The sequence below is a fragment of the Macaca fascicularis genome, chromosome 1 (assembly GCF_037993035.2).
Source record: "Macaca fascicularis isolate 582-1 chromosome 1, T2T-MFA8v1.1".
NCBI classification, from domain to species: Eukaryota; Metazoa; Chordata; class Mammalia; order Primates; family Cercopithecidae; genus Macaca; species Macaca fascicularis.
Window position 1 is genome coordinate 33261451 of NC_088375.1, and position 24568 is coordinate 33286018.

Genomic DNA, 24568 nt, shown 5'->3' on the forward strand with positions numbered 1-24568 from the left:
TTTCTTTTTTCATTTTCATTTTGTTTCCTTCCCTACACATTCTCCCTCTTGCTGTGCTCCTGCCTCTCATAATTCCTGTTCCTGCTCTCCTTTCTTCACCATCAAAATGGATCTCACAGATCCACTTGCCCCACCCAGCATTTCTTCTCATGGTGGCCTTGAATAAGTCCCTAGTGCATTACCCTCAAAATAGTCTTCTCCTAAAAAAACGAAACAAACAAAAACACCTTCCAAAGGCAGGGCCATTGACAGCAAAGTCTTAGTCCAACAAGTCCTTGGTTCCTCAAGCCCAGCTGACTGGCATAGTCCACACTGGATGCACCCAAAACAAGTGGGGCTTTTGGAGACTAGGGATGAGATTAGAGTTGAGAAAATAATAAAGTGGAATGTGGCTTCTATGGGGGAGGGAGAGTTTCTCAAGTTTACCCCCTAATGAGTGGCTGAGCCAGAACCCAGATATAGTGACACTCAATTCACCATTCTTTCCATTGTATTAACAATGCTTCTGATTAAGAAAAAATTCCAGCACTGGATGAGAGCAGGGTTTTCAGCCACTCCAGAGAGTTGGAGGAGGAGCAGCACCAGGGAGCTGGTTACAAATGTAGCCTCTGGGCCCCAGCCAGACCTACTGAGTCACAACGTGCATTTTAACAGGATCTCCAGGTGATTTGCATGCACATTAAAATAGAAGAAGAACCAATTAGAGAACCTAAGCCGCATCTCCTTTCTCCAGGTTAGAGGCTCCAGAACACGGATATTTGGCAGTCAATTTGTAGTGGAGTGCAAAGAGCTCTCTGTAACACAATAGATGCTGAATCAATTTTATTTACTGACAGATTGATTAAACAGTCTTGTCCCTTAATTATTTTTGTCTTCTATAGAGGGCAAGTCAAATTACTTATTTTCCAGAGATTTTTTTCCAAAGGAAGATACTCTAAGTGTGACTCTGAGACACATTCTGTGGTTATTGTATCTTCCATGTGTGCTAAATGACCACACACTGAGACTCCGCTCTGCAGTTTAGGAGCCTGCGCTTGGTGAGGAGCAGCAAGTAAATGTGGGTAAATCACAGAGGCAGCTCCTTAGCTCTGCCCTGCCCACTGAGATACCTGCTCGGTGCCCCAAGCTATTTTTAGACTGACATGCCGCCTCTGGGTTGTCACCCAGCCAGGATTCTTTGTGCTCCAAAGAAAGAGAGCCCCAGAAACATTGATTTTTGGATCCATGAGCACCTTCCAGCCTCCAGACCCACAGACAGAAAGAAAGGCATCCTTGGCAGGTACCTGGTACCTCAGATCCAGCCTCTTGGTAGATGAGGGGCAGGAAAATGAATATGGGGAGTGGGCAATGTCTGGTTATCCCATGCTGAAATGTGGTAAAGGGTCAGAACACACTGGAAACAATCCTACCTCTAGGCACAGCAGGTGTGTGTGTGTATACAGAGCAGTTACCAAAAAGAGCTTCAAGGAAGAAAATATTTCCATCCGAATGGCAGTGTCTGCACTACAGTGACATGAGATTTGGGGTTAGATGTGGGTGCACCTGCCCAATATACATAGAAAAACATCTGGAGTCATTAAATGTTCCACATTTGGGGAATGTTCTGGATCAATACCAAATGAAGATGTAGATATCTTTCTGCTCAGGGTAAAAATGTGCTTGAAACACGTAAAATCCTTTGAATCTGCCACCATTTGAAAAGCACAGTTATTCCTAAAGTTTTCAGTTTGCTACCACAGACAGTTCCCTGCTCAAATATAGTAATCCAAAATATCCATCTATAATTCTTAGCATCTGCTCTGTACAGAACACCATATTTCGACATTCCACGAACATTTTTTAAATAAAAGAAGGAAGGAAAGAGGTAAAAAAAAAAAATGGAAGGGAGGGAAGACCAAAATAAGTATTCTCTGAGAGTAGTTTTTTCTCTGATAGGCTAATAATATATAAATGTTAAAAATATTTACGTTAGTAGATTCTTATGTTGGTTAATTGATAGTCTACATATTTTCAGTAGAAGGCTGTTGGCAAAAGCAGGTGAAAACAATTAGTAATGCAATCATTATAGATCAATTTACTATAAAGGTTAATTGCTCTTTGTTTCTCATAAGGTCTCTACTAACCCTTCTGTGAACTGTGATGTTCCTTTGCACTCTTTGCAAACTTTAATAGTTTTTCCTATACCTAGCACAGTTCTTGGTTCAGAGCCATCATTCAATTAAAAAAAGCATTCAATGAATGAGCAAATCAATGTTTATGTTTCTATGAAAACTGCCTAAATGTATACAAGAATATTTGAATTTTATATAATCTGCATTTTACAGCTAGGGCAGGGCCTAGACTCAGTTAACACTTGGCTATACTGATGATTTTAATTAATATGTAAATAATGATCATTCACCAACAGAAGCACTTCTTAAACTACTAATCAATAAACCACCCAATAGAAAAATGAGCACAAGATATGAAAAAGTAAATCACAAAAAAGAAAATATAGATGACCAATAAACATATGAAAAGATGTTCCCCAAATGAGCATTCTGAAAGTGCAAATTAAAACACCCAGAAGACACACCATGTTTAACCCATCAGATGGGCAACCGTCAGATAAAATGGCACAGAGTATAGGGAAATGGGCTCTGAAGTTAGGCAGAGTCTAAATCCTGGCTACCACTTGCCAATGTAGGCCCCAAGACAAGGTTCTTAACTTCATTAAGCCTGCAGAGGGTTAATAATATTAACACCCACCCTGTTGGGTCGTTACAAACATTGAATTATTTCATACACATAAAGCATTCAGAACATGCCAGACAGAAAGTAACTGCTTGACAAATTTAGCATCAAATGTTGAAAGACATGGAGAAGCAGATACTTTCGTATACTGTTGGTTAGATTACAAACTAATACAGACACTTTGGAAGGTAATCCAATGGCTTCTATCAAATTAGAAGTATGCATATCCTATGACCCTGCAGTCGTTTTGAGTATCTACTCTTGAGAAACACATATATTTGTTTCATTCTCATGCGCACTGCAGCATTATATGTAATAACAAATACCTAAAAAATTATTAAATAGGGGAATGGCTAACTATGATATAACTATGAATATTATGTTATGGTTTAAAATAATAAGGTAGATTTCTAGTTACTGATGTGGGATGGTCTCCAAGAGTTTTGCTGAGTGAAAGTAGGAAGTAGTTGCATAATATAAAGAGCTGTGATATTGCTCATGTAAAACCTACATACAAAACCATATATACATGGTTTTTAGTATATATCTAGTATATATGTATAATATATATTTGAGTGTGTGTGTTTGTGTGTGTGTGCATATACTCAGTGGAGAAGCATTGGTATTATATTGTGCATGGTAGTCAAAGAGGACTTTATCGCTTTGTGTTATTTTATTTTTTACAATGCATTCCTCTATTGTTTGTATAATTAAAATGCAGTGAAGGGGAATGGACAGTTAATGTTTAATGGATACAGCATTTCAGTTTGGGATGGTGGAAAAGTTCTGGAAATGGATAGTGGTGATAGTTGCACAACCGTGTAGATGTCCTAATAAGTACACTAAACTGTACACTTAAAAATGATTAAAATATTAAATTTTATGTTATGTGGATTTTGCCATAATAAAAGAGTTGTGACTTAATAGAAAATTCTTTGTACTATAACATGTGACAAGAGGAAGGCTTTAGTCAAAGGTTTAGTCTGTGCCACAGAGTACAAAACTTGATGAGATTTAAGTTGAGTCTTTAAAGACATGCAGGATTTGGATCTGGAAAGCTTGGTGGACACAGCATGGAGAAAGAGAGGCATTGGGGAATGGGGCATCTGCCTATAGAAGGATAGTCTGGAAAAAAGATGGGAAACAAAATTAGGTAGATATTCTGTGTGAAGTCAAGCAGTACCCCATTGCTGGAACTTGGCACTGATCTGCCAGGAGAAAAGGTAGTTCCCCCAGCTCCTCCTTCCCCATTTCTCCAGTCAAAAGCCCTCCAGAGATGCTTTCCCCAATGGGGAGGAGCAGGGGAGGTGATGCAGAAGGAGAAGAAAGGGTCATAAAAAGTAGAATCTCCTAATGGCTTGTATTTTTGCTGCAGCAGCTCCTCCTTCAAAGAGCTGCCATGCACCTGGAGGGAGCTTGATTTCCTTCTGAGAATATGCCTTTCAAGTAGATTAAAAACTATTTTCATGAGTTGCGGCTGTTTACATGCAAACCTGTCATTCAGATGATGTGTGCCTTCACAGACGCCCACAGAGGCTTATCAACGGCTCCCTTCTTTTCTGGGATAATTTCCTTTAGGTTCCTATGCAGTGTGTCTGGGCAGGGGAGGGAAGTGAGGGGACGGGGGATGTTTTGTTTCCTCAACAAGGTGAAAACAGAGATGCAAAGAAGATAAGGGAGGTGGGGCCAGAGCTAGAGTCCAGAGTCTCCTTTAGCTGGGCTAAGCGCAGGAGGGTCTCAGATATGAGCATCTGGTGTGAGCTCTCCTTGAGACAGGCAAGGCTCACCCTTGCCTGCAGATATGACGACTTCCCATAGCACCTGGTTCCTGCCACTCGTTCTTCAGTATTGAGGCCATGCTGTCAGGGAAAGAAAGACTTTTCCTAGAGAAGAGCAGGCTGACTTCAGGAAATTGAAGGAGGTATAATAAAGCCTTGAACTCAGCCACTGTAAACCCCAAATTCTAAAATAAATTTTAAAATGTATGCTGAATTGAATTTTAGGCTTTTTTCTTTTGTCAAAAATTAAAAAGGAAGAAAAACATTAATAAACCACTGTGATCTAGAAGCTACATTGTTTTCTAAGACTTATGAAATTAAATGTAAGTGTTCTCTACATTGAAGATTGGTCTAAATTCTAGATAGATAAAGATATGGTTTATAAGCCTTTGGAAAGAAAAAGTTGGTGCATTCTAAGTAGCATAAGACAAAAATAGATGCCAAACCAATGGTGTGTGTGTGTGTGATGTGCGTACCTATGTGTGTGCATATGTATGTGTGTACCTGTGTGTGTGTGTGCAAGCGCATGTGTGTATTTGGCTGAAGTAGTTATACTGGTCTTAGGTAAATGCCATATTATAATATGTCCATCCCAGATGCCATGGATCCAATGTGTCTTGATTTCAGCAAGACTTTTAAAAGAATGTCTCCTGAACAAAATGGAAAAGTGTGGTCAGGATATTAACAAATATAGGCTGACAACAACATTGCCCCAAGATTATAACTTATATAAATCTAGGTTTCTTCATGTATATAAGAAAAAAGTTGAATTAGATATCCACTAAGTTCTTTTCCACTTCTTCAGCCTGTGATTGTATTACTTCAAGGAAGTTCTCAGAAGATATTTCCCAAGATTTTTCAAGGCCCAGTCCTGAGATGTGCTTACAAAGCCGGAGAAGACAGCAAGGGGAAATACACTTATGGCCTAGAGGATAGAGTCAGCATTCCGAGTTACCCCCTCCACCCCTGCCAACCCCCCACCAAAGTCAATAACACTGTCGTTTGACGTCAATGAGATAAAATGTAACAGAATAAAGTTTTGATTTAAAACACTCATTCCATAAAGTCAGCATATCAGAGATCTATCTTGGTAGTGGTTTGGATAAAGAAGTCACAGAGATTTCATCAACTTTAAATTAAGCACCAAATATCAGAATGGTATGTGTCAAGCCTGGGTGCAAAGGAGAACTTGGTACAGGCTAGGCTGTATTAACAAAATATGGGGTCCAAATCAAATGGCATCATTACCCCCACTCCATATTCTGCCCTGAATTTGGAGTATTGGGCACCATCCATTAAGAAGGACATTAACAAGCCAGAAAGTATCCAGGGAAGAGGAAAAGATGACAGGAAGACATCTTAAAGGTGTGTGGTAAGGACCAAGGTCTCCTCTGGCCACCTCCACCCACTGGCCTCCTTGCTGTCACCCTTTCCACCCAGCTGAGCTCTTTCCCAGCATCTCTTCAGCGTGGATGCCAGTTCTTGCTTGAAAAAACGGGATAGAAACACATCATCTCCCGAGGGAACCACCTTCTGATGGGCCTATTGCAAATTTCTTCCTTACCCTGAATGGAAATCTCATTCCCTATGACCCTTCCATTCACTGGCCCAGATTCTAACACCCTGGGCCAGTGGAGGTAAAATCTAATTCCCCTTCTACATAAACAGCCCTTCAAATAAGCCAAGAGAAGAGACAGTTACCACCTCCTTACCCCCCAAAAAACCCTTCCAAGTAAAACTGGTCTGTTTTAAAAGGTGAATCCTCAAGACCCTTTTGTAGTCTTTTGTCCTCTGTGTATCCTGGAGATAAGGCCTGACTGGGATTCTTCCCCCCTTACACAGGTCAGAAGCAGCCATGAGTGGTGAGAAGCTCACAGTGATGTGACCTCGTTGGTATTGCATCTAGCCTGTCATCCAGGGCCTACAGTCTTAGAAAGCGGAGTGATGACTCCTAAATATGACTTTTCTGATACATGAGGGTTAAAATTCTCAAAACACTCTTTTATCTCACATTAGTTTAAAAAACAAACGTATGCCCTAGAGCACTTTATAAACACTATCAAAATTCCAGGTCTCAATTCCAAACAAGCAGAAATCATTGGCTCGTTTTACAATTTTTCTATGTCCAAAATACCTCAATAATCTTACATTTTCTTAATATACTCTGAATGTTATGTGGATTCCTATTCTATATCTGACAGCCATTCATATATTTTTAAATGCTGCTGCTGGTATTACTACATATTTTCATTTATCTGGTATTTATTTGAGTGCCTGTTTTGTGCGTGATACCTTGAAATACATGACAAACAAAAACAAAATTAAAAAAACATAGTGAATTTATTCAGACCGTGGTATGAAATGAAATCCCAAATTTATAAAGAAACTACAGACTGCCCAAAAGGTAGTTTGGCTGATCTGCCTTTAGAGGGTTACAGGATTGGAACCCATCCTCCACCAACCCCATTTTTTCACAGGCCTGAAAAAGACCAGGAAGTGCTGCTGGCGTGTCCTCATTGGTATTTTACAGGCTCTTTTTAAAACCCAACTTATTCAAAGTAAATAAAATGTTACTTGTGTAAGTAATTAATCAGAAATTACTTGGAAGGTTTATTATGAGGCCAATAGTAGGGAATCTCCTGAGGCACTCAGCAAACTCTCTCTCTCAGTAAATAATTATTTAAGTTAAAATTATTTACTAAATTAAGTCATTCCTTTTGTGATATTTCTGAGACTTCAAGTAATTGCCTAGGTTTGCTTTAGTTTGGTGTTTTATAAAGAAAAAACAGGGCTACATAATGAATTAACTGTGCAATTAACTATAGCACTTCAGAAACACATTTTAATGACTAGGAACAGGTACAAAGAGCCGTGTGTGTGTGTGTGTGTGTGTGTGTGTGTGTGTGTGTGTGTATTTAAACCTAGGTGTAATTTTCCATCTTAATGCAGCCAGGCTGGGAAAGTGTCAGCACAGCATAACTTATTACTTTCCATTTACAGAGAGTCAGCAACATGGAAAGCCCATTTTAGGCAGAGCCATAGCCACAGGCCTCTGCCCTGGGCTCACGGTGAGAACTGCTTTGGCCTTGAGGCAGGGCCACCTCCTTCCTTTCTCTGTTGAGCTCCCACCAAAAGGACAGGCTGTCCAGGAGAAGCCTTCCCTGTACCCTCCTGGGGTTTGGAGAATAATGATCTGATGCCTAGAGCTTCCTCCCTTTCTCCAAACCAAGACTCTTCCTTGTTATAATTATGAAGAGAGAAATGATGAAAAATAGGGTCTGGGTTAATGAAAACCTTTAATTAGCTAGTTGTTGCTGTTGCTGTTGTGTTCGTAATTTTTAAGAGTATAGTGCAAATCATTGGATTTTTAAAAGCCAAAAAAGAAGCCTGAATTAATCTCATCAAACATCTATACCATGCAAGAGTATATCCTTGCACTTTATGATTTTCCACACACTTTTGGGTTTATAGTCATGTAACAGGAAGGAAGCATCTACCACGTGCCAAGCACTTGGCTTCCTTCCACAATGCATGGAACAAAAGGATGTGCCTCTGTGCGTGGAGACAGACATCCACCTCCTGATCAGTCATCAAGACTGGCCACTGTAATGCTGACAGACAAATGAACCATGGACTTGGTAGTGAGATGATACAGGGGACACACTTCAGGCCTTAAGAAGGAAACCTTCCAGCCACCAACCAACCATTTCAGACAAATGGAGTCTGAGTTTATTTTGGAAGAACTTTACAGGAGGAAATTTTATTTGCATTTTCAATTGTTTATGTTACTTACAGCTAATCAATCTGTGATATTATCAAGCACTATGAGCCAGCTCTGGAGGGGAAAAGGAGCTTACAGTCTCATAGACACCTGAGATATAAATAAATGTCTCAATATGCACACAAACACCCCCATGTGCCAAGCACTGGGATCCTTCAAGCATGTTATCTCTTGTAATCCTCACGATAGCACCATGATATTGGTGTGGTGAATGTTGTCCCCTGGGGGAAGATGAAGGCCTTTCTATGAGATGCCCTCGGCCTACACAGATGGATCTTTGCTGTTGCCCTCTATTTGTTCGGTGCTCCCCAGTGAAGGTGATATACAGGGCGTCCTCCACTTCTCCATCTCTTGCTTCCTGTGGAGGGATGCCGAAAGGACTCACAATGTGTGGAATGTGATGATGTGCCTTGTGTGTAGCTTCTTTGTAACACAGCCAAAATTGGGCTTCCTCCCTCGCTTTCACACACACACACACACACACACACACACACACACACACACACACTTCCGACAAGGAGAAATCAGGAACTTATTTAAAATGCTGTCTAGGGCACATTCTTTACCTTTGCTTCAAACATAAAGAACAAAGTTCAAATGAGCTCCCCCAATCCCCCATTTATTAATTAGGTTTCTGTAGTTAGTTGCTCTGGTACAATGGCTAAAGGCAGGAAAGTAAAACACATGTGTTCTAAAAAAAAATCTTTTTGCTAACAAGGGTTAAAATAGAAAAGTTTGGATCTTCACCCTATGTAGACACATTTGTTAGCCAGAATGCTCATTCCCCTAACAGGCCAAACAATTAAGTTATCACATGCTCAGTGACATCTCTTTTTGCTCCTAGACATTGTGTTGTGGTACACAAACTTGCTTTCTGTTCCCATGCCAACTCCAACGGCTTTTGCTTAGCCCTTCTTGGCCTCTTCACAGCATTTGATCCTACTGAGCACCCTACTGCTTCATTCAACAATATCCCTCGCACCTCCCTTATGCCAGGCACTCTGCTTGGTGTTCAGACATGATCCCCATCCTCAGGGAGCTCAAGGACTATCAGGTGATGCCAACATCACTGAAACTCATTCTAATGCAAAGTGAGGATGAGACAGATGTGGGTCAAGATTACAGTGGCAGGGTTTCAAAGCCATGTTAGGGATTTGGTAGATTATTCTAAGAGCAATGAGATGCTATTAATGGGTTTTCATAGGAAACAGTATGATTGGACTTGCATTATTCACGGGTCACTTAGGTTATGTTAAAATAAGTAAATAAAACACCATTAGAGTGAACGGATTGGAGTGTGAAAAGATGAGCCCCTGGAAGATCATTCAGGGAGCTACTGCCATTGTCTAGGAAAGACAGGATGGCTGCCAGGCCTAGAGTGATGGCAGAGGAGAGAAAAAATCATGGAGGACATGGGGAGTGCATAGATATGGGAAGGGAGGGACCTGAGATGGTTTTCTAGCTCCTGGCTGGACAGTGAAGCCTTCCCTGAGCTGTGGGCGTGGAGCAGGCTGTAAAGGGTGGGGATGTTGATTTCTGTCCTGTTTATGCTGGGCATGAGGTCTCTGTGAGATCTCCCAGGGGAGCTTCTAGAAAGTGTCTATAGCTCAGTGACCTGCACTGGAGTGACATATTTGGGAGTCCTGGCCCTATGGTTGATAGCTGAAGCCATGGGAATATGAGATCACGTTGGGAGAGAGTGCAGAGTGCCAAGTGAAGAGGCCCTCTGTACAGAGCCCTCCAGACAGTCCTCTTAAGTCCCACCAGTTACCCAGCCCTATCAACAATTATTCCCTTAGCAGTTTCCTCAATCTGCCCCCTTTCTTTCCCACTTCCACTCTCCAAGCTTAGGCCCTAACCACTTTTTTAAAATGACTGCAACAGTCTGGTCTCAGGAGTCTCACTCACTCCCTTCTATTTACCTTTCTCATCATTGCCAAACTTATTTTCCTAATGTTCGGCTCCTGTCATGTTGTTTTTCTTCTCCAAAACCTTCACAGTCTTCTCATTTCCTGCACAATAAAGCATAATTAGTTCACCCGGATGCAGAGCGTTCCATACGATGGGTTAGCTGACACAGGCATGCCTTCGCTGCTGTCCTCTACCTGTTCTGTGCTCCCCATCAAAGGTGATATATGGGACCTCCTCCACTTCTCCACCTCTTACCTGCTATGGAGGAATGCTGAAAGGACTCACAATGTGTGGAATAAGAGGATGTGCCCCTGTGTGGGGAGACAGACATCTACCTCCTGACATTGGTTTCTCCCTGGTCTTTAAGACAGGCAATACACACAAGAAATAAGTAGACTATATACTGTGACAGAGGGTGATAAGTGCTGTGTAGAAAGACAGAGCTAAGTAAGGAGACTGGGAGTGCTGGGGGTGTGATTTGCTATAAGTTCACCAGGGCAGGCTTCACCATGAAGTTGCCATTTGAGCAAGACTTGGGGAGATGAGGGCTGAAGCATCTCACCCCTGGAGAAAGAGTGCTTCTGGCAGGGGGACACCAAGTGCGAAGCCCTAGGCAGGAGCATGCCTACCACATTCGAGGAACAGGAAGGAGGCCAGTGTGGCAGGAGTGGAGTGAGAGAGGGTGTAGGGAGTGGGAGATGATAAGAAGAGTAATAGCAGGAAGGAGTCAGATGGAGCAGCACTCAGATCACCCCAGTGGAAGATTCGGGGCAGGGGAGTGATTTAACTTCTGCCATAAAAGCAGCCCTCTGGCTGCTGCAGAGTATGCCACAAAGGGTAAGGGCAGGAGTGAGGGGCTGGTGAGAAGGCCAGTGCAGTAGCCCAGGCAGAGGACTGTGGCCTGGCCCATGACAGTGGCAGCACTGGAAGAGGTGATGGGAGTGGCTGAATTCTGACTAGATCTCACAGATGTGGAAACAGGACTTAAAGATGGAATGAATGCGGAATCCATGAGAGAGTGAGAGCAGTCGAGGTTTTTGGTATGAGCTCCTGGGAGGAAGGGACTGTCGTTTGAGTTGGGAAATTGTCATTTGAGTTGTGAGCAGGCATGTTTGGGGGATAGAATATAAGTTCAGTTTTGAACTTGCTAAATGTGTGATGTACATTAGACATTCAGGTGAAAATGCTGTGTGGCCAGTTATGTACATGAATCTGCAGTTCAGGAGAAAGGTCGGTGCTACAGATAGAAATTTAGATTCAGATTATAAAGACTTTCCTCTATAATAACAACAATAAAAAGTACTCTCCCCTCTTCTCATCACCACCATCACTTCTACCTCACTAGGGATAACGGCTACGTGCCAGGCACTGTGCTGATTATTTTACTCATATTACCTCATTTACTTCCCATAACAACCCCATGAAGCAGCTATCAGAATTCCCATTTTTACAGATGAGGCATCTTAGGCTTTGAGAACTTGCATATCTTGCCCACGCTCACACAGCTGGAAAGAACTTTATGCTTCATGCAGTGAAGAGTCATTAAAAAAATTGAGAATAACACCATCAAATGTTCATTTTAGATGAATTGCTCTGAGGATACCATAGCAGCTAGAATAGGATGGTTTGAGACCAGTGAGGAGACCATTGCAATAACTCAAGAGTCCAAGCAAGAGGTGACATAAGACGAACTCAGGCTGTGGCTGCAGGAATGGGAAGGAAGGAATAGGATCCAGGAGTTACTAGGTAGCAGGACAAGGCTTGGGGGCCAATAGGGTTTGGATATTTGATCCTGTCCAAATCTCATATTGAATTGTAATCCCTAATGCTGGTGGTGGGGCCTAGTGGGAGGTGTTTGAATCATGAGAGCAGATCCCTCATGAATGGTTTACGCCATTCCCTTGGTGACAGGTGAGCTCTCAGTCTGAGTTCACATGAGATCACCCGCTGTCTCTCTCTTGCTTCTGCTCTGCCATGTAAAGTGCCTGCTCCCCCTTTGCCCTCTGCCTTGATGGTGAGCTTCCTGAGGCCTCCTGAGAAGCTGAGCAGATGCCAGCACCATACTTCCTGTACAGCCTGCAGACTTGTAAGCCAATTAAATCTCTTTGCTTTATAAATTACCCAATCTCAGCAATGCAAGAATATAACAATGGCTAGTACAGGGACCTATTGTACTGGGGACATAAGGAAAAAGTCCATGATGTCTATAGGCTCCTGACTGGGGGAACTGATTGAAGGGTGGTACTCTTTGGTTGAGATGGGGAACACAGGAGAAGAGTCAGGACCTTAGACCATAAGGAGCCTTGCAGGCCAGTGCGAAAGGGATACCCAAGCAAGCAGGGGTGATAATGCTAGATGATAAGCTGGGATTAACCAAGGTAAATCTTTCCTGTGAGGCTTAGCAGGTTAACTTTGCTCTGCAGACAAAGACACCATTAAGATTCGAACCAGATAAATGTGGTTACACAAAAGAATCAAGTCTTGTAATTCTTTAAGTTCTATGAGGACAGGACCTGGGTGTCCTGTGTGACATGTGCTGCACAACGGTCTATGCACAGCAGCTACTTAATACCACAAACAACACTCTTGCCCCTATCCTTTTTTCCCCATTTATCGGGCATACTTGCAGAAGATTTTTTTTTTCAGATGCAAGAACATTGTGGGTTGAATAAACTGACTAAATCCATTCACTATTTCTATAGAATATTTTTAAAATCTAACTTATAACAAGTAACAGCCTCCTGACTCCTCCACAACTCGCTACTCCCCCTACCCCAATTGTCTGTCCTGACTGGGATAATGGGTAATTGTGTTTCAACATGCATTATGCTAAAATGCTTCTCATGGCCCGGCTTCAATCATCACCAAAACCCAGATCCTAATCTAACTTCATTGTCATTAAGCCACCAAACCAGCTGCCTCAGTGAAAACAGGCAGGCGAAGGAAAAAGACTCAGAAGAGTGACATTTCTCTGAGGAACAAAAGAACCATCTCAGATCAAGTGACCTGTGTGAGAGGAGGAGAGAGCTCCTAGAGCTGACTAAACTGAAATTGCCAGTTAGGCCCTCTTCTCATTAGTTTTTCTTTCACACTTCACATTAGCTCAGTGAAAGGAAGATGAATTAAGAGTTAAATGCACCAAAATAACTTAAGCAATCTTTAAATAAGGCTTAAATGTGCTTTATGCTTCTACCAACACCCTCTTCCAGTCTCACTCTCCTCTCTCCCTCATGCTGGCCCTGCTCCTTCCTTTGTGCTTTCTCTTTGTCTCTTTCTTCCCTTGTTGATTCTGTTCTCTCTCTATGTGCTGCTCTGTACTCTGCTTTTATGGTTTCTTCACTCAAATAGCTGGCCTCTCTTTAAAATTCCTGCACCCTTCAGCTCTGGCCCACCTGGGCACCCTCCTTGTCATCTTTCTCTTCCCACTCCCTCTGCTGTCCTCACACCTCCTTCCCGTCTCGCCCTTCTCCCACACCCAGTTTCTGCCTTCCCACATCTGGCCTCAGATGGCACCAGAAGCCAAATTTCTAGTGACGGAAAGCCCATTGTTGCCTGATGAAGGCAGATGATGTAAACGAGGCAATTACTTCAATACATAATTAAAATAAGCCAAATGAAGCAGCAAAACAAGACAGATTCATGGTTTAGAGATCTAAGGATGAACGCTTTGCAGAAGATAGTCCTCCTTCCCTCACCCCAGTTGGCACTGAGCCCCAGAAGCGTATTGACTGGCCAATCAATTCTCAAATTCTAGCTAGATGAACTGGTGATAAATGATGACCCCGCAGCCCCTTTCTCAGCACTGCCAGGCCCAGCTAATGCACACTGAACCGTCCCCCGTTCTGAAAGACCTTCCTGGGATTGTTTATCTCTCTCCCCTTTCCACTTTTGTTTCCAGCTACAGGGAACTCCTAAGTGGAAAATCGATAGGCGCTTTAATTACCAGCCCCCAATTCATCAGGGCCTCAACTGTAATTACTCTGCCTGAGCCAGGAGCCAATAAGCAGACACTGCCAGGCACTGGACAATGTGCAAGACAATCAGAGCCCAGAGTCTGTGGCTCAACCTGGGGGGAGCCTTGCGAGGCTGCCTGCTCACCTTCCCACTATGGCCTTCCTGTCCCCTTTCCCTGGTCAGCAGCAGGGAAGAGGCAGTCCCCAAAGAGATCCCAGGGCAGAACTGGGAGGGGGCATGGGGTGGACACAAAGCCAACCTTTCTTCTCTCTCCCAGGCTCCGGACTCAGTCAACTGCCTCTAAAACCTTGCTTCTCAAAGTGTGGTCCAAGGACCAGCAGCTTCAGCATTCTGTGGAAAACAGACACATAAAAGCTCAAGCCCCAACACAGATGCACTGAATCAGGTTCTGCACTTAACAATATCCCCACATAGAAGGATGAGAAGCACAGTTTGAAAATACTTGGTGTTTGTTTGCTTTGTTAGGGCTGGAAGGGAGTAGGGACCCTGCTCTCAGTGCCTGTTCCATGGCTTATCAATACTTACGTCACCCAGAAGGGTTTCTTGAGAGTCTTTTCATTTAGGGTATGAGGGGCCCATACATGCTAAAATGTTATTTTCCTCTCCATGGCATCATCATTCTTTTCCCTCCACTTCTGAGCTCTCCCCAAAGGCAGGTAGGTAAACTGAGGACCTGAGGGTTGATTGTCCACACTGGATTCTTTCCTCCTCTTTTGTCCATGATGAAGCCTGACCAACCATGTGCCCAGATGCAGAATCCTGTTTCTGGGCCCCAGGACCCCTAAAACTGACGTGCTTCTGATTCCTGCCCTCCTCAGCTCTTGGGACTCTCAAAGGCTGAGTATCAGGGAAACCCACAGGGCTCCTCTCAGGAGCTAAGCTGGTAACATGGGATGATGCTGGGATATCATGAGATGCTCTCATGGGGTCCCCTTTAAAGAGTGGGGGCTGATTGCATTGTTTTCCCCAGGAGGACAGCAATTAATCTTTGGGAAGGCTCAGAATAAATGACTTCTTTGTGATGGGTGAGTTCATAACCTGTGTGTGTCTGGGGTTTATTCCGCCTTCCTGCTACTGAAGGCCAAGAGTAGTGGCAAAATGAGCTCAGATTCTGTCAGAACACTGAGCAGGCTGTGTTTCTGGTGAGGGAGAGCTGGGATGCAACTGCCCTACTTCCTACACACACATCAGTGAAGCTTCGTGTCTGAGCACGGAGCTATTGACTCAGCTGATCAATTTCCGAGTCACAGGCAGCCAGGCCCATGAAAAATGACTCTGTTGCCCATTGCCCGTCCCCCACAGACACTGGCCTTGGCTAATGCAAATAGAACAATTCTCCATTTACGAATTGCTTCTAACCTCCTCTTTGTCCTTCTGCTTCCTAAATGTAGGCATTCCCACCTGAGCCCTCTGGTCTTCTCTTTCTTTGTCTCTCAAAGCTCATGCACTCCCTCAGCCTTAACTACCACTTTTAAGAAGATGAGTCCTCAAGATTCTCCATTTCCCATTCTTAACCTAAATTTAAACCCACTTGACTTGCTGGGCATTCCTATCTGATGACCTAATAATAATTGCCTTTAAACTCAAGATATCTCAAATCCAAACCTTCCTCCTCCCACATCTGCCTCCTCTTCCCCCTGGTTGCTGTTTTTTCATTCCTGTGAAGGGCTCCCAGGCTTGCATTCTAGTTGTCATGACTTGTATGTTCCTGTGGATGCTCAGTCCTGGAGGTACTGTCTTTCAAGAGCTCTTGCCCATCCCTCTCTTTCTGTTGCCATTTTCATCTCTTATTCAGATCCTGTTGATGTTGTACCTGTGTGATTGTGACAGCCCCATTTTGGAACCCCCCACCCCAAGTCCTTCCGCAATGCCAGTGAATCTCAATCCAAGCTGCAAATAGAATCATTCAGGGAACTTTTATATAACGCCAATGAGACCAATGATTAGGATGAATTAACCAGAAAAGCTGGACATGGGGCCCAGGAGTTGGTCATTTTAAAGCCTACTCAGGTGACTCTAATACATAGCCAAGTGAAAACTGCTGCTCTAGCCAATCGAGACCATTTACTACGTGCAACCAACTTTTGTCCACATCGTCCTTTGTCATTTTGCCATCACCCTTCCTTCTGCCTAGGATGACTTTCACTTCTCCCTCCATCGATGAAAATGCTCCCTATCCTTCCATGCTGAGCCCAAAGTTCCCCCTACCCCCACCCCATGACCCTTCTATTACAGAGCCCTGCTCGGAACTCCTACAGCACTTACTTATACATTAGGCATAGTGCATGCCCTGCCCTTCCTTGTACTATGCTCTGTGGTCTTGCCATATCCTCTTTATCTAAATGCCACCTCCTTGAAAGATTAAAACATTTCTTAGAGCATTTATCTTGGAGCCAGAAGAGCTAAGTTTGTGTTCTGACACCTCATAAATAAAACTTTGGCTGTGAGACTTTGGATAGGCTTTTGAAAATCTCGGTTTCCTGTTCTGCAAAATGGGAAGCATGATTCTTATCTGTTTTATAAAAGTTATAGTAGAGTAGGGAGGGAGGGAGAGGGACAAGGGTTGAAAAACTATGGGGTACTGTGCTCAGTACCTGGGTGGTGAGATTAATCATACCCCAAGCCTCAGCATCACGCAATATACCCAGGTGACAAACCTGCACATGTATCCCACGAATCTAAAATAGAAGTTGAAATCGAGGCCGGGCGCGGTGGCTCAAGCCTGTAATCCCAGCACTTTGGGAGGCCGAGATGGGCGGATCACGAGGTCAGCAGATCGAGACCATCCTGGCTGACACCGTGAAACCCCGTTTCTACTTTAAAAATACAAAAAACTAGCCGGGCGAGGTGGCGGGCGCCTGTAGTCCCAGCTACTCGGGAGGCTGAGGCAGGAGAATGGCGTGAACCCGGGAGGCGGAGCTTGCAGTGAGCCGAGATCGCGCCACTGCACTCCAGCCTGGGCGGCAGAGCGAGACTCCGTCTCAAAAAAAAAAAAAAAAAAAAAAAGTTGAAATCATTTTTAAAGTGTTAATCATTAGTAGTCTAACAGTAATTTTTGCCCTTCATGTTGTTTAACAGTGGCTTGGACAAATTAAGTGCTTAATAAGTGGATGTTGAATAAAGGGGTGAATATATCTATATTTTTATCATAGACTTTTTTCTCCTCCTGAAAATAATTTCAAATTAGAAAGTCAATGCACTAAGGTGTGGGACCTAAGGTCATGGGCCCAATACTTCCTCCAGTGGAGTCAGGCACAGAGACATCTGCTTTCCCAACTACCCATGTCAAAGGCCCTTGCTGTGACATTTAAACCATGTCCCTTTGTCCCTTTTGTCAGGTATCAAAACCAAAAGCACAGATGTCACAGTTTCTCTGTCTTCATGCAGGGTGTCCTCATGGGTGAGCGCACATGCACACACACACACAGCTAATAAATTGTTCTGCCCTTCATAGATACCTGCATAATTGAGAAAGCCAGCTTCCCCCAGCAAGTGCTCTCAGAACCAGCACTCCAGGGACAGAGACTGAGCCTGGAGACTGCAGTCCACACTGCTTAGTAACACATGGCGGAGGGTTCTGTAAGTACCAAAGATGCCTACTGTCAGTTGTTAGCAGCTGGTCCCTTTTGGTGCAGCCATCGAATGAGTTAATAAAATGTATTTTTCAAGAGAGGGGCATGAGTGTGGGGGAATTCTGGAGCAGTGAAAATTGAATTTCGAGGATCCTGAGATCATGGGTGAAACAAAATATCATGTAGAGCCAAGGGCATCTGCCAAGCAACTCCCCAGAGCTCTGCCCCAGTTCTTCCCCAGCACCCCCTGTCCTGGCCTTCTCTGGCCTGCATTCCACAGCCTTCACTCTCATTTAAACACTCATTTATGTTTCTGGATGAATAATCCCAGAAACAACTAGATTAGAAGAGTCCTTTATCCTGACTCGCAGCACTCGCACTAAGTAATTAGAAAGCATTATCCTATTCATCCCCTGAAACACCAGAGAGGAGCTGGAGACCTGGGTAGGAGAAGGAGGTGGCCAAAGTCACAGGTAGGCAAATGCAAGGAGCAGGAAAGCGAGGGGCAGGACCCACGGTGCTTGTCAGGGCTGGGCAGTTTAGTAGGCTGGGTCCACCTGGGCTTGCGGCAAAGTCACAGAGACTTTTACCTCCCCTCAATGGGTCTGTTAATACTCTCATCCCATCCTAAATAGACCAATAAACTGAGACCACATAACCCTGAGGGGTCAGACAAACCCAGAATGTTGTTAGGTGTTAGAAGAGCTTGGAAGATCTATCACATGGCCATATCATGTAAACAGAAGCCCAGGGGGATTATATGACTTGTCTAACATAACACAAGTCATTTATGGTCAAGGCAAGCCTAGAATGCAAGTTTTCCGACTCCATCCAGTGCTTCTCCAGCATGCAGACATACACTTAGACTCTGTTAGGTGCCGGGCAAGAGAACTATCCCTGACCAACGGCTTGTCTGAGTTCTACCAGCAAGGACCTTCACTTTCCCCTCCCTGCAATCCCACAACCTGCCAATTTCAGACAAGAAGGTCCCTGGAAGCTGCAGTTGATTTGTCCCCAGTGGCCATCCAGGCCTATCTGTGGCCTTCATTTGCCTATCTTCTCTCTCCCTGGTATTTCTTTCTCTTTCTCCTCCTCCAGTCTCAAGTCCCTCCTTGTCTCTGGCTCCCTCCCTACAGAAGCATGGGTGAGAAAAGGCCCAAAAAGTGAGGGTATGCCAAGCCCCAGAAGAGGTGGCATCTGTACCCAGGCTGTGGCCCACCTCCTGGGCTGCACACTGGGGTGTGTTGGGATGTTGGTGCATGATCTAAGAAGCTCGGGCTACTGTGGCTTAGCAGAGAGGTCCTCACCCCTCCCCCAGCCACACACTGCAGCACCCCATTGGAAGGCATGCACAGTGGCAGAGGCCACAGCCCTGAGGCAGCCTGTGCAGCCGTCAGAGTCTTGACTGCAGAGTTTTGAGCTGAGGTTCCCAGCTGCCATCACCAGCTGTGAGGATGTAGGCAAGTACTTCATCTCCCTCAGTTTTCTCATGAAAATGAGGCAACCAGTATGAGGATGCAGTAAGTTAGCACACATAAAGCACTTAGAATTGTCCTGGGATGAAGTAAACATTGAAAAACACATTCATTCATTTTGCTGTTATTCTTGCCTAGCCCCTGGCTGCTCAAGTAGAATGACTGCAATCTTGCAGGAAAGATGGCCAAGCCCAAGTATCCCTGATTAGAGAGGCTGTGACTGGGACACAATGGTAGCAGAGACCCCGCTGGGAGATACAGCAAGTTCTCCTTTATTTCCCCACCTGCTGTCCCTTTCTTAACCTACTCCTAATACTCTCCCCATTCTTCAAACCAGTGCTCAGACCAGGATCAGATTCCACTTACTTGCCCTGTGTGGGACGCTGTTGGAGTCAAGTATGTTTCTTCCTAAATCTTCACATTTCCACAACAGTTCCTGTAGTGGCAGGTGCCTGCTGGGCAGGGCACTGCCTGCTGCCTTTCCAGGACAGCCCTGCTGAGCAACACGTTTCTGCCCAAAGAGGGAGACCTGGACTGTTTCTAGCACTATCTCACTCACTCATATCCTCACTTACTGTCATAGACAGGATGTGTCCCCAAAACTCACATTACAGCCCTAAACCCCAGTGTGACAATTTGGAGATAAGGTCCTTATGGAGGTAATTAAGATTAAATGAGGTCGTAAGGGTAGGGCTCTGATCAGATAGGATCAGTATCCCTATAAGAAGTGGGAGAGACCAGAGCTCACTTGCTCTCTTGTGCTCTCTCTCTCTTCCTGTCATGTGAGGATACACTGACAAGTTGATCATCTGCAAGCCAGAAAATGAGCCCTCACCAGGAACCTCATTGGCTAGAACCTTAATCTTGAACATCTAGTCTCTAGAACTGTGGAAAACAAATTCCTGTTGTTTAAACCTCCTAGGCTATTGTGTTTCATTATGGCAGCCTTAGCTGACTAATATATCCACAACTCATTTGGTCCTTTAACTTCCATGGGGACACCTGCCCCAAGACTGGAACTGTGCTTGGGCTCAGAGCTTAACAAGGAGTTTACACATAAGTAAAGGAAGTAGATGCTTAAACAGGTTGGTAACTTTATGAACTATTTTAAAAGGCATAATGAGATAAGTGGTCAAATAGAGGTATTCTGCAATGGGAGCAGGAAGCAATAGATTTTAACGTGCAACAAGGCTTCCAGAGGCAACAGAGTTTGAGCATGGCTGCCTTTTAGGACAGAAGTTTCCTGCCCAGTGGAGGAAGGAGGATTACGCCTCAATCGGGAGGAAGCAGATATTCCCATTTTGCTCTCATTCAAGGTTTTAGAAAACTATATAGCTTTTGTGCTGGTTTAAATAACCACGCTAGCGCTCTAAGGATCTTTCTTCCAGATCCAGCTCAAGTCCCACCTTTTCCATGAAGACTTTCTGAGATTTTACAGCACACTGAGCAGGGCTTAGCAATCATCTTGCCCAACCCTCTCATTTTTCAGATGGAGGAAGCAGAGCTACGGTGAGGGCATAGGACCCTTGTCTTATGCATGTTTGTCTTCATTGCTTAGCTGCATTCTGCTTTCTGCTTTCTGTTTTGTTCAGATGGGCACAAGACTGGCTTCTGTTCATCATTCAGGGCTCAGCTTAAATACTACCTCCTCAGGCAGGCGCTTCCTGACTGCCCTTGCTAAAGCAGCCCTGCCTCTACTTCCCACATACACTGTAAGTCTCTAACAAAGCACCCTATTTCATTGTTTCTATAGCTCTTTTGGATATTTAAAATAATCTTATTTATTTGTTTACATGCTTATTATCTACTTCCTCGAGTTAGAATGTAAGCTCTTTGAGAGATGACCTTTTTCTATATGCCCAGCCTGCCGCATAGTAAGTGCTCAACAAACATATGTGGGCATGCCGAGTTGTGCTCTGCTCCTAGTGGGGCAGTAAACGTGTACTGGCTGTGTTCACCCCACCCACGTTTTTAAACCAGACTGATCCGCCCCCATTCCACCCGGCTGCCTCCCAACTGAGTCTCTTGAAACCCATTAGCTGTAATCCTGCTCCTGACAATGCCATGAGCTTCTCTTCATTCTGCACTGCCTTACTCAGCTCCTGAAACCTGCCTTCACCTTTTTCTCCTACTCACCATGGGCTCCCTCTCTCTTCTGCACAATCCTAAGTCTCTCTTTTGTGTTGAGGAACAAGCCTTGTCTTTTCTCCCTAGCTCCCCAACCCTGTTCAGACACTCAAATCAACTGGAGTGAAGAGTAACCCCTCCTAGAGGGTGACACCCGCTCTCGTCCTGCGCATCCACTCTCCCCCGATTCTCAGATCCATCAGTGCCCTCCCCCGCCCCACTGACCAGCCTGCCTCTGCGGTCGGATGTGCTTCCCCTCTCTTGCAATCACAGGACAGCAGTGAGCCTGGCATCAGAATTTATTTTTAAACCCAATCATGAGCTGCTGGGCTGCTACCCCAGCTGTGACTGACTTTCAGATGTAGGGACACTCCCTCAGTTTACCCATTCCAGGATGGCAAGACCACCCTCACTCCCTCCAGGGGTTCTCAGTTCCCCTGTCCAAGTCACCGGTGGGCTTTCCTCCCTCCACCACTCTGGCCTGGTCCCCTTGGGAGGCTGTTCCCATTGCCACCCTCCGGGGCCCTCCCTGGCCATGGAGGGTTTCATTTCCTTGATGTTTCTTTCCTGGTCATTCCCCTCCTCCTCCTTCCCCTATCAGTTTGAATTGTGAATAATTCATGTGTTTCCATGATCCTGCCAGGGGTTTTCTGCCTCATGAATCAAATCCCTGAGACACAGTTTATTTCTTCACCATCTTCTAGTTCAAGTTGCTGACAGGGAAAGGGTTTATTCCTGTAGGTCATGAGTGGACGCCAATACTTATGCCTGCTTATGAGACAGTAGCCATTTTTCCCACCCTATTCTTCTACCATGCTCTATTTTTCCAGTCTTTTTAATTTTTTTGAGACAAGATCTCACTCTGTTGCCCAGACTAGAGTACAGTGGCACCATCTCAGCTCAGTGCAACCTCTGCCTCCTAGGTTCAAAGGATCCTCCCATGTCAGCCTCCCAGGTAGCTGAGATTACCAGTGCACATGACCATGCCCAGCTAATCTTTGTGTTTTTTGTAAAGACAGGGTTTCACCACGTTGCTCACACTGTTCTTGAACTCCTGAACTCAAGCCACTTGCCTGCCTCAGCCTCCCAAAGTGCTGGGGAATTACAGGCATGAGCCACTGTGCCTGGCCTATTTTTGTTTTATATATATATATACACACACACACACATAGACACACACACACACACATATATATAGCCTGTGTATATATACACAACTATATATATATATATAGCCTGTACTATATATCTGTATATACTAGTACAGGCTATATATATGTGTGTGTGTGTGTGTGTGTGTGTGTGTGTGTAGTACCGGCTATAGATAGATAGATAGATAGATAGATAGATAGATAGATAGTTGTGTTTTTTCCCACCCCCAAAACAGAGTCTTGCTTTGCTCTGTCACCCAGGCTGGAGTGCAGTGGCTCGATCTCAGCTCACTGCAACTTCTGCCTCCCGGGTTCAAGCGATCCTCCTGCCTCTGCCTCCCAAGTAGCTGGGATTACAGGCGCATGCCACCATGATGGGTTAATTTTTGTATTTTTAACAGATATGGGGTTTCACCATATTGGCCAGGCTGGTCTCAAGCTCCTGACCTCACGACCTGCCCACCTTGGCCTCCCAAAGTGCTGGGATTACAGGCATGAGCCACTGCGCCCAGCCTCTGATATATTTTAATAGGTGTGTGTTTGTATAATATTACATGATTGGATAGATTAAAAAACAGACAGATACATAGAAAGATGCACAATAGACAGAATTATTTTCCCACATAGCTTTCTTAATCACCTTTCTTATTTAAGGTTTTTGGGAGGAACATGACAGAGGCATCTAAACATATTTCTTATACACAGTGGATGCCCTAATGCCCAATTTGCAGCCCCCTTCTAAAAAGGGGTCCTTATAAGGACTCTCATAAGAGCTCAGCCCTTACCTGGAGTCTACCTGGGTGTCATCTCCACCCAGTCTCCAAATATGTATCGAGGATTCACTATATGCCAGGGACTGGGCAGGACTCTGGAAAGACAAAGGTGAGCAAAAGAGACTCTATCCTTGCTCTTTTGGAGCTTACAGTCTCCTGGGAAACATGGATATTAGTTAAGTAGTCTTATATATATGGTTAGAATATATACATATATATTTCTAAACTGATACATTTATTTTGCTAGGCATAGTGGCTCATGTCTGTAATCCCAACACGGGGAGGCCGAGGCGAGTGGACCACTTGAGGCCAGGAGTTTGAGGCCAGCCTGGCCAACATGATGAAACCCCGTCTCCACTAAAAATAATTTTTTAAAAATTAGCTGAGCATGTGGCTCACGCCTATAATCTCAGCTACTCAGGAGGCTGAGAATCACTTGAACACAGGAGGCTGAGGTTTCAGTGGGCCAAGATCACACCACTGCACTCCAGCCTGGGCAACAGAGTGAAATTTTGTCTCAATAATTAAATATATAAATTTATTTTTCTTGGCTCCTAACAGGAAATAACTGACAAATTTATATGTAAATTATATGTTTATATAGGATATAATATTTTTGTTTTAAATATTTTGAGCAAATTTGAGAAAATTGATACTGGATATATAAACTGTATATATTTCTATGCTTATAAATTCTAAACCCTCCAAAAGTGAGGAAATTATTACCATGAAGTCAGGAAAGCAGTTATTGCCAGTGGAGGTGAGGGTTTGTGATCAGGGTTCTCATTAGTAATGTGATCATCATTCTCACATTACTATAAAGAAATACCTGAGACTGGGTAATTTATAAAGAAAACAGATTTAATTGGCTCACAGTTCTGCAGATGGCACAGGAAGCATGATGCTGGCATCTGCTTGCCTTCTGGGGAGGTCTCAGGAAACTTACAGTCATGGCGGATGGCAATGGGGGAGCCAGTACCTCACATGGCCACAGCAAGAGGAAGACAGCGAGAAGGCAGAGGTGCTACATACTTCTAAACAATCAGGTCTAGTGAGAACTCACTCACTATCATGATGACAGTACCAAGGGGGATGGTGCCAAACCATTCATGAGAAATCTGTTCCCCTCATCCAGTCACCTCCCACCAGGGCCCACCTACAACACTGGGGATCACAATTCAACATGAGATTTGGTGGGGACACAGATCCAAACCATATCAGGGGTGTTCTTCTTGATGTCTTAGTGATGTTCTATTCCTTGACCTGAAGGGTGGTTATGGAGAATTTGATTT

The 24568-nt window shown here is 44.2% G+C and overlaps 1 protein-coding gene and 1 long non-coding RNA gene across 8 annotated transcripts in view; one reads left to right on the forward strand and one right to left on the reverse strand.

Annotated features, from left to right (window-relative positions):
• The window catches only part of TNR (tenascin R), a 428883-nt gene that overhangs the window by 385697 nt on the left and 18618 nt on the right, over nucleotides 1–24568 (reverse strand). The window lies entirely within an intron of this gene.
• Nucleotides 1–24568, forward strand: part of LOC123573648 (uncharacterized) — an 82460-nt gene that overhangs the window by 25865 nt on the left and 32027 nt on the right. Inside the window, exon 3 of one of the 2 annotated variants that reach the window (XR_006698360.3) lies at nucleotides 17633–17762. The exons of the other annotated variant lie outside the window; for it this stretch is intronic. This is a non-coding gene — a long non-coding RNA (uncharacterized lncRNA). Of the gene's footprint in view, nucleotides 1–17632; nucleotides 17763–24568 lie in introns of those variants that run through there. 2 annotated transcript variants of the gene reach the window in all.